Source organism: Dreissena polymorpha, chromosome 2 (assembly GCF_020536995.1).
Source record: "Dreissena polymorpha isolate Duluth1 chromosome 2, UMN_Dpol_1.0, whole genome shotgun sequence".
Lineage (NCBI taxonomy): Eukaryota > Metazoa > Mollusca > Bivalvia > Myida > Dreissenidae > Dreissena > Dreissena polymorpha.
Window position 1 is genome coordinate 59962603 of NC_068356.1, and position 12533 is coordinate 59975135.

The 12533-nt window shown below is 36.9% G+C and overlaps 1 long non-coding RNA gene across 1 annotated transcript in view; it reads right to left on the reverse strand.

Annotated features, from left to right (window-relative positions):
• Positions 1 to 777: 777 nt before the first annotated feature.
• LOC127867251 (uncharacterized) overlaps positions 778 to 12533 on the reverse strand; it is a 33706-nt gene continuing 21950 nt past the window's right edge. The window contains exons 2-4 of the long non-coding RNA XR_008043402.1: positions 7876 to 8481; positions 4638 to 4706; positions 778 to 1021 (exon numbers count right to left, since the gene is read on the reverse strand). This is a non-coding gene — a long non-coding RNA (uncharacterized LOC127867251). The remainder of the gene's footprint in view (positions 1022 to 4637; positions 4707 to 7875; positions 8482 to 12533) is intronic.

The window sequence follows — 12533 nt, forward strand, 5'->3', positions numbered from 1 at the left end:
TTGACGGACGTACAGTGCGACTGCTATATGCTGCCTTAAAGGGATCATAATTAAAACATAAAAGAGTGGAGCATCAGGTTAATGCAAAATTTAACATTAGATGAGAGCACTCCAACATGATAAAACGCTCATAAAACGATATTAATCAATTAACGAGCAGTTAGCTTAAAAACTCCAAAGTTGGAGCCTGAAAGTATGGGGAAGCTTTAAAATAATCAAGGCCTTAAAACTGTAATTAAACAGATCGCTATATCAAAAATACAGACCGCTTTATCAAATATACAAGTAAACGAATTGGTAGCCTTAAGGATTGCGTTTGATGGTATTGCATGGAACAAAATCAACTTTATTTTAATAAATCTGAAATAAAAAGTATCAAACCACATTAAAGATAGTCTCAGATAAAATGTTTTCCGTAAAGATAGCAAGAAACGTTCACATTCCCCAAAAATAGTTTTTCTTGTGACAATGTGTTTTTGTTAGAAATTAGCTGATCTAGAGGATTTTTTTATTACGTTGACCTTGACGTTTCCTATAATCTGCTCGTTTTCAACCCCAAGAAAGGAAACACAACTTTTAAAAGAAAGGAGCTTTTATCAGAGCAATCAGACTGATCATTAATCTCTTCAGCGCAAAGAGCAAAAGCGAGCTAGTGATACACACAACATCACTACTAGCCAGTACGCCGTCCAATTCGAGCTGCAGTTTTTGTTTGATACAGAAACATTTTTCTCGTTTGCAGGATTGTATGTTTCGTAACAGGAATAAATTCCCACCTGTTCTATGCCAAAGTTCATAATTCTTAAAATTGTCGCCTTTTCTTCTGACGATCTACTAGTATTATAAGTGTTTTTTGGAATTCCAGGTTGCAAAAAACATTCGTTATCGTAAGTACAGGCACCAATACTTTTAATTTTGTTTTCTTGATTTACTGAAAATGAAATGGCTTCATCAGACCGACACTTGATGTAAACGTCACGCCCCACATACAGGGGTCCCACTATGGTAATATCGGCAACCCCTGAAAATAAAAGAAACAAGATGTGTTTGAGAAACACTATGCCCCCAGCATGCCAAATATGAAGTTGCTATGTAGTGTATATTAAATGAGCGATGTTGACCTATATATTTGACCTTTGACCTTGAAGAATGACATTGACCTTGAAGTATGAGCTTGAACTTTCACCACTCAAAATGTGCAGCTCCATGAGATACACATGCATGCCAAATATGAAGTTGCTCTGTTTAATATTGCAAAAGTTATGGCAAATGTTTGACATGCTATGTTCACTAGTTAAAAAGGTATAGGCATTTTTAAGTATATGACCTTGAAGGATGACCTTGACATGTCACCGATTAATACGTTCAGCTGTATGAGTAACACATGCATGTAAAATATAAATTATCTTTATAAAGTGGTACTGACGTTTTGGCATATTTAAAATGAAAATTGACCTTTGACCTTTCATGATGACCTTGACCATAACATTATACAAATTAAAATGTGCAGCTCCATATGCATTTGAGAAGTCGTTACGAAGTTATAGTGTATAGTAAATTAGCGATTTTGACCCATATATTTGACCTTTGCCCTTGAAGGATGACCTTGACCTTTCACCACTCAAAATGTGCAGTTCCATGAGATACACATGCATGCCAAATATTAAGTTTCTATGTTAAATATTGCAAAAGATATGGCAAATGTTAAAGTTTAGTGATTTTGACCCATATACTTGACCTTTGACCTTGAAGGATGACATTGACCTTTCACCACTAAAAATACGCAGCTACATTAGATACACATGCATGCCAAATATCAAGTTGCTATCTTCAATATTGCAAAAGTTATGGCAAATGTTAAAGTTTAACGCAAACCAACAAACCAACTACAAATGACGCCGACGCGTATCCCAACGCCGCATGTTTGACCCAGGGGCGCCCCAGGGTTGGTAATGGGGTCATGCATAGTTAAGATTGACCATATTTTCATAAGAGATGTTCAGTACAAATTTGCAGTAAATCGGTGTAGAAATGAAGAAGTTAATGAAATATACATAGGAATGAACATAGCACCAATTATTAATCACCAGCACAATGATTTCTTCGGAGATTTTGTAGGGTATAAAAGTAGCAATCTTTACACTAAAAACAAGTGTTCACATAAGTAGGATCTGGTTTGAATCCTGGTATGGTGTTGATTTTGTTGTTGTTGTTGACATCCATGTCATCATCACTTATGTAATTGTAATCGAGGCTTTGTTGATTCTGGTGGCGGTGAAAATCTGGTTGTCCATGTCGAAAATGTTAAAATTGAAGTCCTTAATACAAGAGTAAAATCCATTGGGATTAAGGTACCCTAATTTCTCCTCCTCATCCTGCTCTCCTCTAACAAATTTAATACTGAATCAACTTCACTGACGTCCATTATGTACATATCATCCTCATTGGAATGGGATGGCTGAACATGCTTTCTTATAGCCAATCTTGCTTCTGCTTTGGAAAAGTTATGTTTTGAGGTTAAATGGTTGACTCAATATTAGCGTCTCAGAAATTTTCTATCGCAATCTTGTACACAACAATGAAAATGTTGAATTTCATGTCTGTCTTTGATGTGCATGTTCAGAGTTCGTTTTGCTTTATATGGTTTCTCACATTTTTCACACTTGAACATTTTGACGGATTTTCAGTAACGAGTCTAAAAGTGTAATTGAACAAATTGAAAGTTTCAGCCCTTTTATAGATTTTTGAGGCTCTATTCCATGAGTTTCTCATGCTTTTTATGCTTGACTGCATTCTATCTCTTCTCTCATATAAAGGTATCCTTTGTGCCAATATTTTATAATTCATTGTATAAACATTAGATGGATGAGCTTAACCATTTCACGGATGAGTTAACACAAACAATTGACTATTAATACATATCTGCGCCACTACTGTGTAACTCTATATGTATTTTCAATACAGAAGCATCATTGTTGAATAATTCCTGTGTCTGATGAAAATGCTTGCACTTCTTCTGATTGGGTAGATAACCACATAATAGATTTCGCAATCTAAACGCGGACCCTAAGTTCAAGGTCAAGGTCACAAGGGTCAAAACTTTTATGCGAAAGGAAAGGTCTTGTGCAGATACACATGCGTCTCAAATATGAAAGCAATATCTGAAGGGACACAGTAGGTATGAGCATCGAATCGCGGTCGCAGATTTCGAAACCTGAACACTGACCTCAAGTTCAAGGTCAAGGTAACAGGGGTAAAAAAATATGCGCATGGAAAGGTGTTGTCTAGGTACACATGCATACCAAATATGAAAGCAATATCTGAAGGGACACAGTAGGTATGAGCCTTTTTCGAAACGCGGTCGCAGATTTGGAAACCTGAAAGCTGACCTCAATTTCAAGGTTAAGGTCACAGGGGTCAAACATTTTATGCGCTTGGAAAGGTCTTGTCCAGATACACATGCATACCAAATATGAAAGCAATATCTGAAGGGACACAGTAGTTATGAGACTTTTCGAATCGTGGTTGCAGATTTCGAAACCTGAACGCTGACCTCAAGTTCAAGGTCAAGGTAACAGTGTAAAAAATTGTATGCGCATGGAAAGATGTTGTCTAGAAAAACATGCATACCAAATATGAAAGCAATATCTGAAGGGGCACAGTAGGTATGAGACTTTTTCGAATCGCGGTCGCAGATTTCGAAGCCTGAAAGCTGACCGAAAGTTTAAGGTCAAGGTAACAGGGGTCAAAAATTGTATGCGCATGGAAAGGTCTTGTCCAAATACACATGCATACCAAATATGAAAGCAATATCTGAAGGGACACAGTAGTTATGATCCTTTTTCGAATTGCAGTCGCAGGAAAATCTCTGACAAGGCTCCACCCCAACCCCAATAACGTTTGACCCAGGGGTCAGATTAAAATTCCGAATAGTGCACCGTCGCACATATGCTCATAGCTACCATGTGTGTAAGTTTCAAGGTTCTAGTGCTAATAGTGTAGGGGATAATAGTGACCAGGACGGACGGACGGACGGACGGACAGACAGACGGACAGTCGGCGGAGATAACCACAATATCCCCACGCGTTTCAAAAAACGTGGGGATAACAAACAAATCAACAGACAGGGCAAAAAGCAATATGTCCCCCAGTATATACTGGGATCATAAAAAACGTTCTCAGTCGAAATGCGTATTTAATCAATTATAACCTGAAGTCAGCTTTATGGACTTTATGGAAAAAGCACTTACTGGCCTTGACATATAATAGATAAAAAAGGGTTCGAAAATTGTGCATTTGTTTTTGCCTCAACGTTGTGTTGTGTGGCGGCTGTAGTTTGTATCCCTGAACATATCATTAATGATTTGAAGTCTTTTCCTCAGATGCAATATAACTAATTACTAATTGTGTAGTTGAAACAAGCTAACAAAGTATCTAGGTTTTTTCTCTTGTTCCGCTGTTTTGGAATTGGTTATTGCCAAAAAGGACCGCCTGCTCAAAATGTTTCACCGTTACTAGTGAAATTAAAGTTTCACTTCGTTTACATTCGAAGGCAATGCTTTAATTAAATTATGTGGGTTTTTCTAAATTGCAATGGCATACGAACAAAATAATATCAACACTAATATTAAACTTACCACAAACAGGTACAAGGCAAACTAGAATTAGAAGTCCGACTTTTGAAAAACGTCGCATGCTTTGTCTTGCTGAAAAAGAGTACACAGTATTTGCAAAACTAATTTTTGATTGTTATTGGATTTTTTTTATTAACCAAATGTCTTCTTAAGTAATAAAATAACGCGGGTCTTTTTATTACGTGTGTGAAGACGTACCAATACCATACTGCTTCCAAATACTGAGGGTTTTCGATCTTTTATTTACCCCTTAACTTCTAATAATTGAAATCAGGATCCAACAAAGTTAGATTAAAAAACATCATATCCATAGCTTCAAAAACGCTGACCCATGTTTTCCCATCAATCATAGTTTCATTTAAATAACAGGGGGAGTAATTACGCGATAGTCAAAATGGCGACGTCCATGCAAAAACAGTTAGTTTTCGCCGTTTTATACCCTTTATTATAATTTTTTTCTTTTTTAAATGACGCTAACTTTCCAGCCATAATAGTAACAAGAGGGCCAAGATGGCCCTAGTTCGCTCACCTGAGAGGAATCGGTCCATTCAATCACTACCAAACGTCAAACTTGACCTAGATATTGTCCAGACAAACATCCTTGTCAAGTTTCATCATTATTGAACCAAAACTCTGGCATATGGAGTGATTTTCTTTTTGTAAGATTTGACCTGGTGACCTATATTTTGAGTTGACCCCCCTTTACCAAACATCAAACTTTGCTTACAAAAATTAATATTATGACCAAGATTCATAAAATCTGAAACAAAATTGTGACCTCTAGAGTGTTTACAAGGATTTTGAATAATATAATTAAAATTTGGACAAGATAAAGGCAATAATTATGGCATTAATTATGTGATATATATAACCAATCTTTTCACCAAGATTCATGATGATTGGGCAAACAATATGACTTATTGAGTGTTCAGGAGTTTTTTTACTATATAAATTTGAGAAAACTGCCCCCCCCCCCGGCTGCCATGTTATTCAACTGACCGGAACCATTTTCGAACTCAACTCTCATATCAAGGAAACACATTTTCTGACCAAATTTCATTAAATTTGGCCAAAATGTGACTTCTAGAGAGTTCACATGTTTTCACTATATACATATAGAGAAAAATACCCCGCCCACTGGCGGCCATGTTTTTTCACCGATCTGGACCATTTTCAAACTCGTCCGAGATATCAATAAAACCAATGTTTTGACCAACTTTCATGATGATTGGCAAAACTGGTGACTTCTAGGGTGTTTAAAAGGTTTCTCTAAAGCCGAATAAGGAAAACTGCCCCTCCGTCAGCCATGTTATTCAACTGACCGGAACCATTTTCGAACTCAACTTCTAGAGTGTTTACATGCTTTCACTATATACATATAGAGAAAAATGCCCCGCCCACTGGCGGCCATGTTTTTTCATCGATCTGGACCATTTTCGAATTAGGCCGAGATATCAATAAAACCAATGTTTTGACCCACTTTCATGATGGTTGGGCAAACATTGTGACTTCTAGAGTGTTTAAAAGGTTTCTCTATAGCCAAATAAGGAAAACTACCCCCCCCCCCTCCCTCCGGCAGCCATGTTATTCAACTGACCGGAACCATTTTCGAACTCAACTCTCATATCAAGGAAACAAATGTTCTGACCAAAGTTCATGAAAATTGGGCCAAAAATGTGACTTCAAGAGTGTTCACATGTTTTCATTATAAACATTTAGAGAAAAATGCCCCGTCCACAGGCGGCCATGTTTTTTCACCGATCTGGACCATTTTCAAACTCGTCCGATATATCAATAAAACCAATGTTTTGACCAACTTTCATGGTGATTGGGCAAAACTTGTGACTTATATAGTGTTTACAAGGTTTCTCTATAGCCAAATAAGGAAAACTGCCCCCCCCCCCCCGGCAGCCATGTTATTCAACTGACCAGAACCATTTTCGAACTCAACTCTCATATCAAGGAAACAAATGTTCTGACCAAATTTCATGAAAATTGGGCCAAAAATGTGAATTGTAGAGTGTTCACATGTTTTCACTATATACATATAGAGAAAAATGCCCCGCCCACTGGCGGCCATGTTTTTTTACCGATCTGGACCATTTTCAAACTCTTCCGAGATATCAATAAAACCAATCTTTTGCCCAACTTTCATGATGATTGGGCAAAAATTGTGACTTCTAGAGTGTTTACAAGGTTTCTCTATAGCCAAAAGAGGAAAACTGCCCCGACCACTGGCGGCCATGTTTTTCAACGGACCGAAACCACTTTTGAACTCAACCAACATATCTTTAAGACAAACATTTTGACAAAGTAGCATGAAGATTGGGCATGAAATGTGACTTCTACAGTGTTTACAAGTTTTTTCCTTTTTTTGACCTAGTGACCTAGTTTTTGACCCGGCACGACCCAGTTTCGAACTCGACCGAGATTTCATTGGGACAAAGCTTCTGACCAAGTTTCATGAAGATTGGAAAATAAATGTGGCCTCTAGAGTGTTCACGAACAAATGTGGACGGACGGACGACGGACGGACGGACGACGAACAAAGACCGGTCATAAAAGCTCACCTGATCAATCAGGTGAGCTAAAAAGGTGATTAGCGTCTATGTCGTATTAAAATTCTCTTTTTACCACGACTTAACTTCCCGCAAATTTTCTACGATTTGTGTGTGATTTGAAAGGTTTACATAAGACAGCTTTGTTTGTACGCACTGAAAGATGGGTGTTCCATTTAGACCAGCATGTGATTCATTTATTTCAATAATTAAAATTGATGGGAATTTTAGATATTAAGATAACAACACACTGCAGAGCTGGTTAGGGGTTAATAATTGGCCCGCTTCCAACATAACATCAGTCCTTATACGGAAAGGGTCGATTTTAGACGTGTGGCCTATATTAGCGTTTAGTATCGTTTATCACACTAGCAATACATTTTTTCCATAACATTTACTACAATACCAGTGATCCATACTATTATTTGTATTCAACTCATTACGCCAGGTGACGCAATTTCTGTACCAAGGACAAATCAAACCGGTGATATATAAGGTATCTGGATTTTTCTTTAAATACATGTATTGTGAAACGGTTGTCTTTAACAGTCAAAACTATGACATGTTTGCAATACAAGAGGCTGAAATCAAGCAATAATACCACATATATGATACATTTATTTTTACAGAACCGTTTTAATGATTCCATAAACAATATAGAAAACGGGGTAGCGTTTACATACCTGCATCAATCTGCAGCTGCCGGCACACTTCCCACACCTCCATCCCAAATCCTTGAGCAGCTGCCGCCCAAGGTCCTCCGGGACGCCGCACGGATGGGCGCTTGTGGCGCCGCCACCGCTATGCACGATATGATGGTTATTATTAAATGTGAGTCGCCTGCTCATCGGCTCTTCCTCCCAATGAGGCTCGCTCTTTATTTCAAATCCGCAGTGTTCAGAACCGGTACCACTGTTTGAAACGTTCGTGTAAAATCCGTTGGATGATAGACACGTATTACGGACTATTCAAGACTTATAAGTGTCACTGCTGAGATCGCTACACGTGTAATTGTAAGCCTGTGCGTTCCGGTAGAAGTCTTTACTGTCACTTGTAGAGTCGGACTGGGACGAGTCGGACTGGGATACGTCGGACTAGGGCAAACCCTGATGGTACAGGTTATACTATTCACAAGAGTCTAGTTTGCTTAACTGCTTGCACGGACTTCGAACCTCCACTGGCATCGGCTTATTAAAAGTCAGGTCGTCCTGTTAGAATTCGGTGCTGGACGAATCTGAACTGATCTCCCCGTATAGCATACTGCTAAGCTCAGAAAGCATCTGTGGGACCTGAAAGTGCAGCTCTTTAATTACAGCTTGCTTATGCCTGGGCGCTTAGTTTAAGCATTTTGGCTTGATTCTGTCAAAACGCTAGAATTAATAACAACCTTTGAGATACGTACGTTCAACAATGAGCATTTATTGAGATTGGTGTCGAACATCAAGACTATTTGGTATTTCTTTAGCCACATCATTCGAACGTTCAACAGTAGGAACAAAAGATTCATATTGTGATCTTTATTTTCAAAAATAAATTTCAACAAATAACACAATTATTTGACCAACGCTGCTCGAATTATTATATTTATGCCTTGAAGGCATACCCTCATCCCCCCCCCCCCCCTGCGCTCTTGCTCCCTTCCTAAATAAAAAGAAAAGTGTCTATACCTGTTGTGAGGGCGTAAGAGCCGTGTACTCCTTCGATAACAAGTAGCGTTCAACCGATTCCCAGTTTTTTTCCAAATATTAAAATCGAACATTTTGTGAAATTAATTCAAAAATAATAATTTGATACACTCGCTAAATAATAAGGCTTCTTAATTATTTGTTTAATCTAATACATCTAAATACAAACATATAAATCCATGCATGATAATAAAGAAGTTAAATAAAGTTCAGCCTTGACTTATAATTATAAGCGGAGAACAAGCATATATTTTCCGATATAAACACAGACAGAAAGACACATACAAACAAACGCGAAATGCAAGGAAGCGAATATCATGGCGAGAGCTGCGTACCGTAATAAATCTAAGTTTTCGGACACTTAAAAATAATTATTTTGTTCGTGTCGGAAAATTTAGATACGGAAAATATTCAAAAATTTTAGGTGTCCGAAAAATTAGAGTCAAAAATTTAATGTTCGAAAATTTATATTATATTGAAATAAATCAATGCACGATAGTGTTTCTACTTTAAATAAAAACAACTTCACAGCTTTGCTTACTCTTGCCTGAAATGGTACAGAACAAAAAAGTAAAAACATTAAACATACCGCTTCCTTAATAAAAATATCATTTAAAATGCTGTTTGGTAAAGCGACTGTTTTCTACCGGTATACATGGCTATTTACCCCATTACGCAAATGTTATGGTGCATTGCCCTCGGACATGCGTCTCTCAGGTTTTATTACCTTAATCCGTTTGTAAAAACCCCATGATCAAAGTGTGACAAGATAAACGAATACAGTGCCGAAATGTGGTTAAATAGCGCTGTAAAATATACTGTTCGAAAATTTAGTGTCATTAATGATAGACAGAAATGTCCGAAAATTAAGAGTCACGAAAAATATTTATTTTGGCCAAAAAAGGGGGTGTCTGAAATCTTAGTGTCCGAAAACTTTGAGTAATTACGGTAATTATAATTGTTTCTCACCAGTTGAAGGAACTATTCTGTGTAAATAATTATCGTTAAAAGTGCACAAAGTTCACCACTTAAACTCTCTGAGTTTTATAACCAAAGTGTTCTGCGTTTACATTTTCAACGTTACTTGTAGTAAACGTTTATCATACATGAATAGGCCTACTGGGAAAGATGTGACGTCAGCTCGCAAGAGCGAATCAGAATTTATTTTACATTTTCAATATCACTTTATCGCGTATTTACATTCCGAAGGTCACGGCGGTCGGAATGAATTCGTTATGCATTTGACATATTAACGTTTTTTTTATGATTAGCAGGCTATGATAGTAACAAACGAAATAACATTTCTGGGTGAACCAATACTTTATTACCTCAATACAACAGTCTAAATATTATGTAGTCACAAGAGTCATAAAAAACACTTCACTTTTGGCGATTATGATATACTATTCACCAACAACATAACTTTTTTTAAGTAGGTCGTCCAAAGTGTGTCATATCAAAGTCACATGCCCGTATCTGTATCGTTGTGGCAAAACGCGTTAACTGTCATTGTTTAAATAAACAGTTAATATTTACAAGAAAATATCAACTGATAAACATCATATAGCTCGCGCCCGATATTCAAAATCGCTCCTGGTATTCACAATCGCAGTAATGGTAGTATTATCGAACCGACATTACCAGTTTTTTTATTACACTTATATGCGCGTGTTAATCATCGATTGGTGTGTTTTACTGGCGGGGAACTTAGACGCCATCTTTTTTACGTTTGATGAGTGGGTTTTCTAGAGCGGTACACACTTTGTAATGCTTTCTTTTTCAATCTTGGCATCCTCAACGTCTATAACTGGTGAATCGTTGCCTGAAAATAGTAATCATAGTACTCCGTTTAGTAAGCGTAGTATTCTATTTAGGCATATTGAAACACAATAGTGTTCATATGCGTAATAAAACCGTCAAATGCATTGTACTACGCACACCAGATGTTAGCATTAAGTATGCGAGAAATCATTCAAATCGCTGTTTTTGTGACAACATTGAGTTACTGACTTTAAACTAAATAATTCCTCATATGTTAAATACTGGGTCGACTGCGAAAGAACAAAAAATATTAACTCTTGACTTTTAAAGAGAAAAAAATACTCGCATACATGCGGCATTCATTCACGACAATTATTGCGTGTACAACATTACATTGTTTTAGCTGTGTTTGACGATTAAAAGTCAGGTCCCAAAATATGCTTAAAAGAATATCAGTTCAAAACAGGGGTTTAATCCATTATAATTCGGCATTAAATTAATTAATAGAGTTAATAAAAAACCCTCGAGAAAATAAAACAATCGTGATTTATGTTACATTTTACTGTAAATGAACGCAAATACTCTGTGTTACAAGAGAAAATGATATTTGTATTTCCAAAATCTCGAAGCAGCAAATTTCTTGACAGTTTTCCTTCAGCAACCTTTTTTCCGAGGTCTACGATCTTTAAACAAAAAAAACGAGGGGAGCTCAAACACCGTAAAGGTGAAATGGCGTATTCATTTTTAAGAAATATCAATATAAACATCTAACCGGGTGAAAATAGTCTTTGGTGAAAATCACGAAAACGACGTCATTTGTGCGGTCAGTTCCAACTAACTTTAGTTATACATAGTCGTAATGTACGTAATGTTCCTGGATTATTTTTTATTTTTTGTATAAAGAACAGATTCTAACACTTGTTCACTGTGTTCTTCTAGTTTTGTTAAGTTTAGAATTATGTACTACATGGTGCATTTGATAAAGGAAAAAAGTAATGTTTAAACAAGACTTCTGCCAAGCAATAAAAGTCCTCTACCTCTCAATATTGCTATATGTCCATGTTTAAAGTTTCCTGAAAAAAAAATATTAAGAACTTTTAAAGTTATCGCAGGATCCACCATTTTCAGCAATATTTCTAGTCTTTTTGTTACCATAGCAACCAAAATTATTGACGTATGAACAAAATAACGTGCATAATCGGATTATCCCCATATTGCCATCTATCCATGTTTAAAATTTCATGAAAAAATATGAAGAACTTTAAAGGAATCGCAGGATCCAAAACAGTTTGACGGACTGACAGACTGACAGACAGACCACAGAGCGCAAACCATATAGTCCCCGGTAGGGGACTAAAAATGCATCAGCGAAGTAGGGCATATCCCTCATCCTCATTTTATCGGCCCTCCGCATAGTATCGTGACACTAACGAAAAACCCGCAAGAAGTGCTTGAATGTAAGTGTTGTTTCAATTTTCTCACAAATCATGTTCCTTTATTCGTTTAACTTACATAAATTTCTCAGTACATCTAATCCACTTCAGGATCGAAAATATTGATGACGAATTTCCAATTACATTTAAGTGACTTAAACATAATCAATTATGATGACGATGAGATATCATAATTTAATATGTCAATGCCAAAATGTTATGACGGGTAAAATTAACTGCGCTATGATCTATTGGCTTGAGACAGCCCCTAGAACCGGCGGAATTAGTGTACCATGACATACATTATGTGTTGGAAGTTATCAAACCCTAACATGTTTCAATATGCAGGATATTTGTCGTTAGAGGTATAATAATTGATCTGTTTAATTCGTGCTTCATACGCTGGAATGAGACTCAGAGTCTTAAGCTTTTCTTTAAACGATATTCGACGGAACTGTCAGT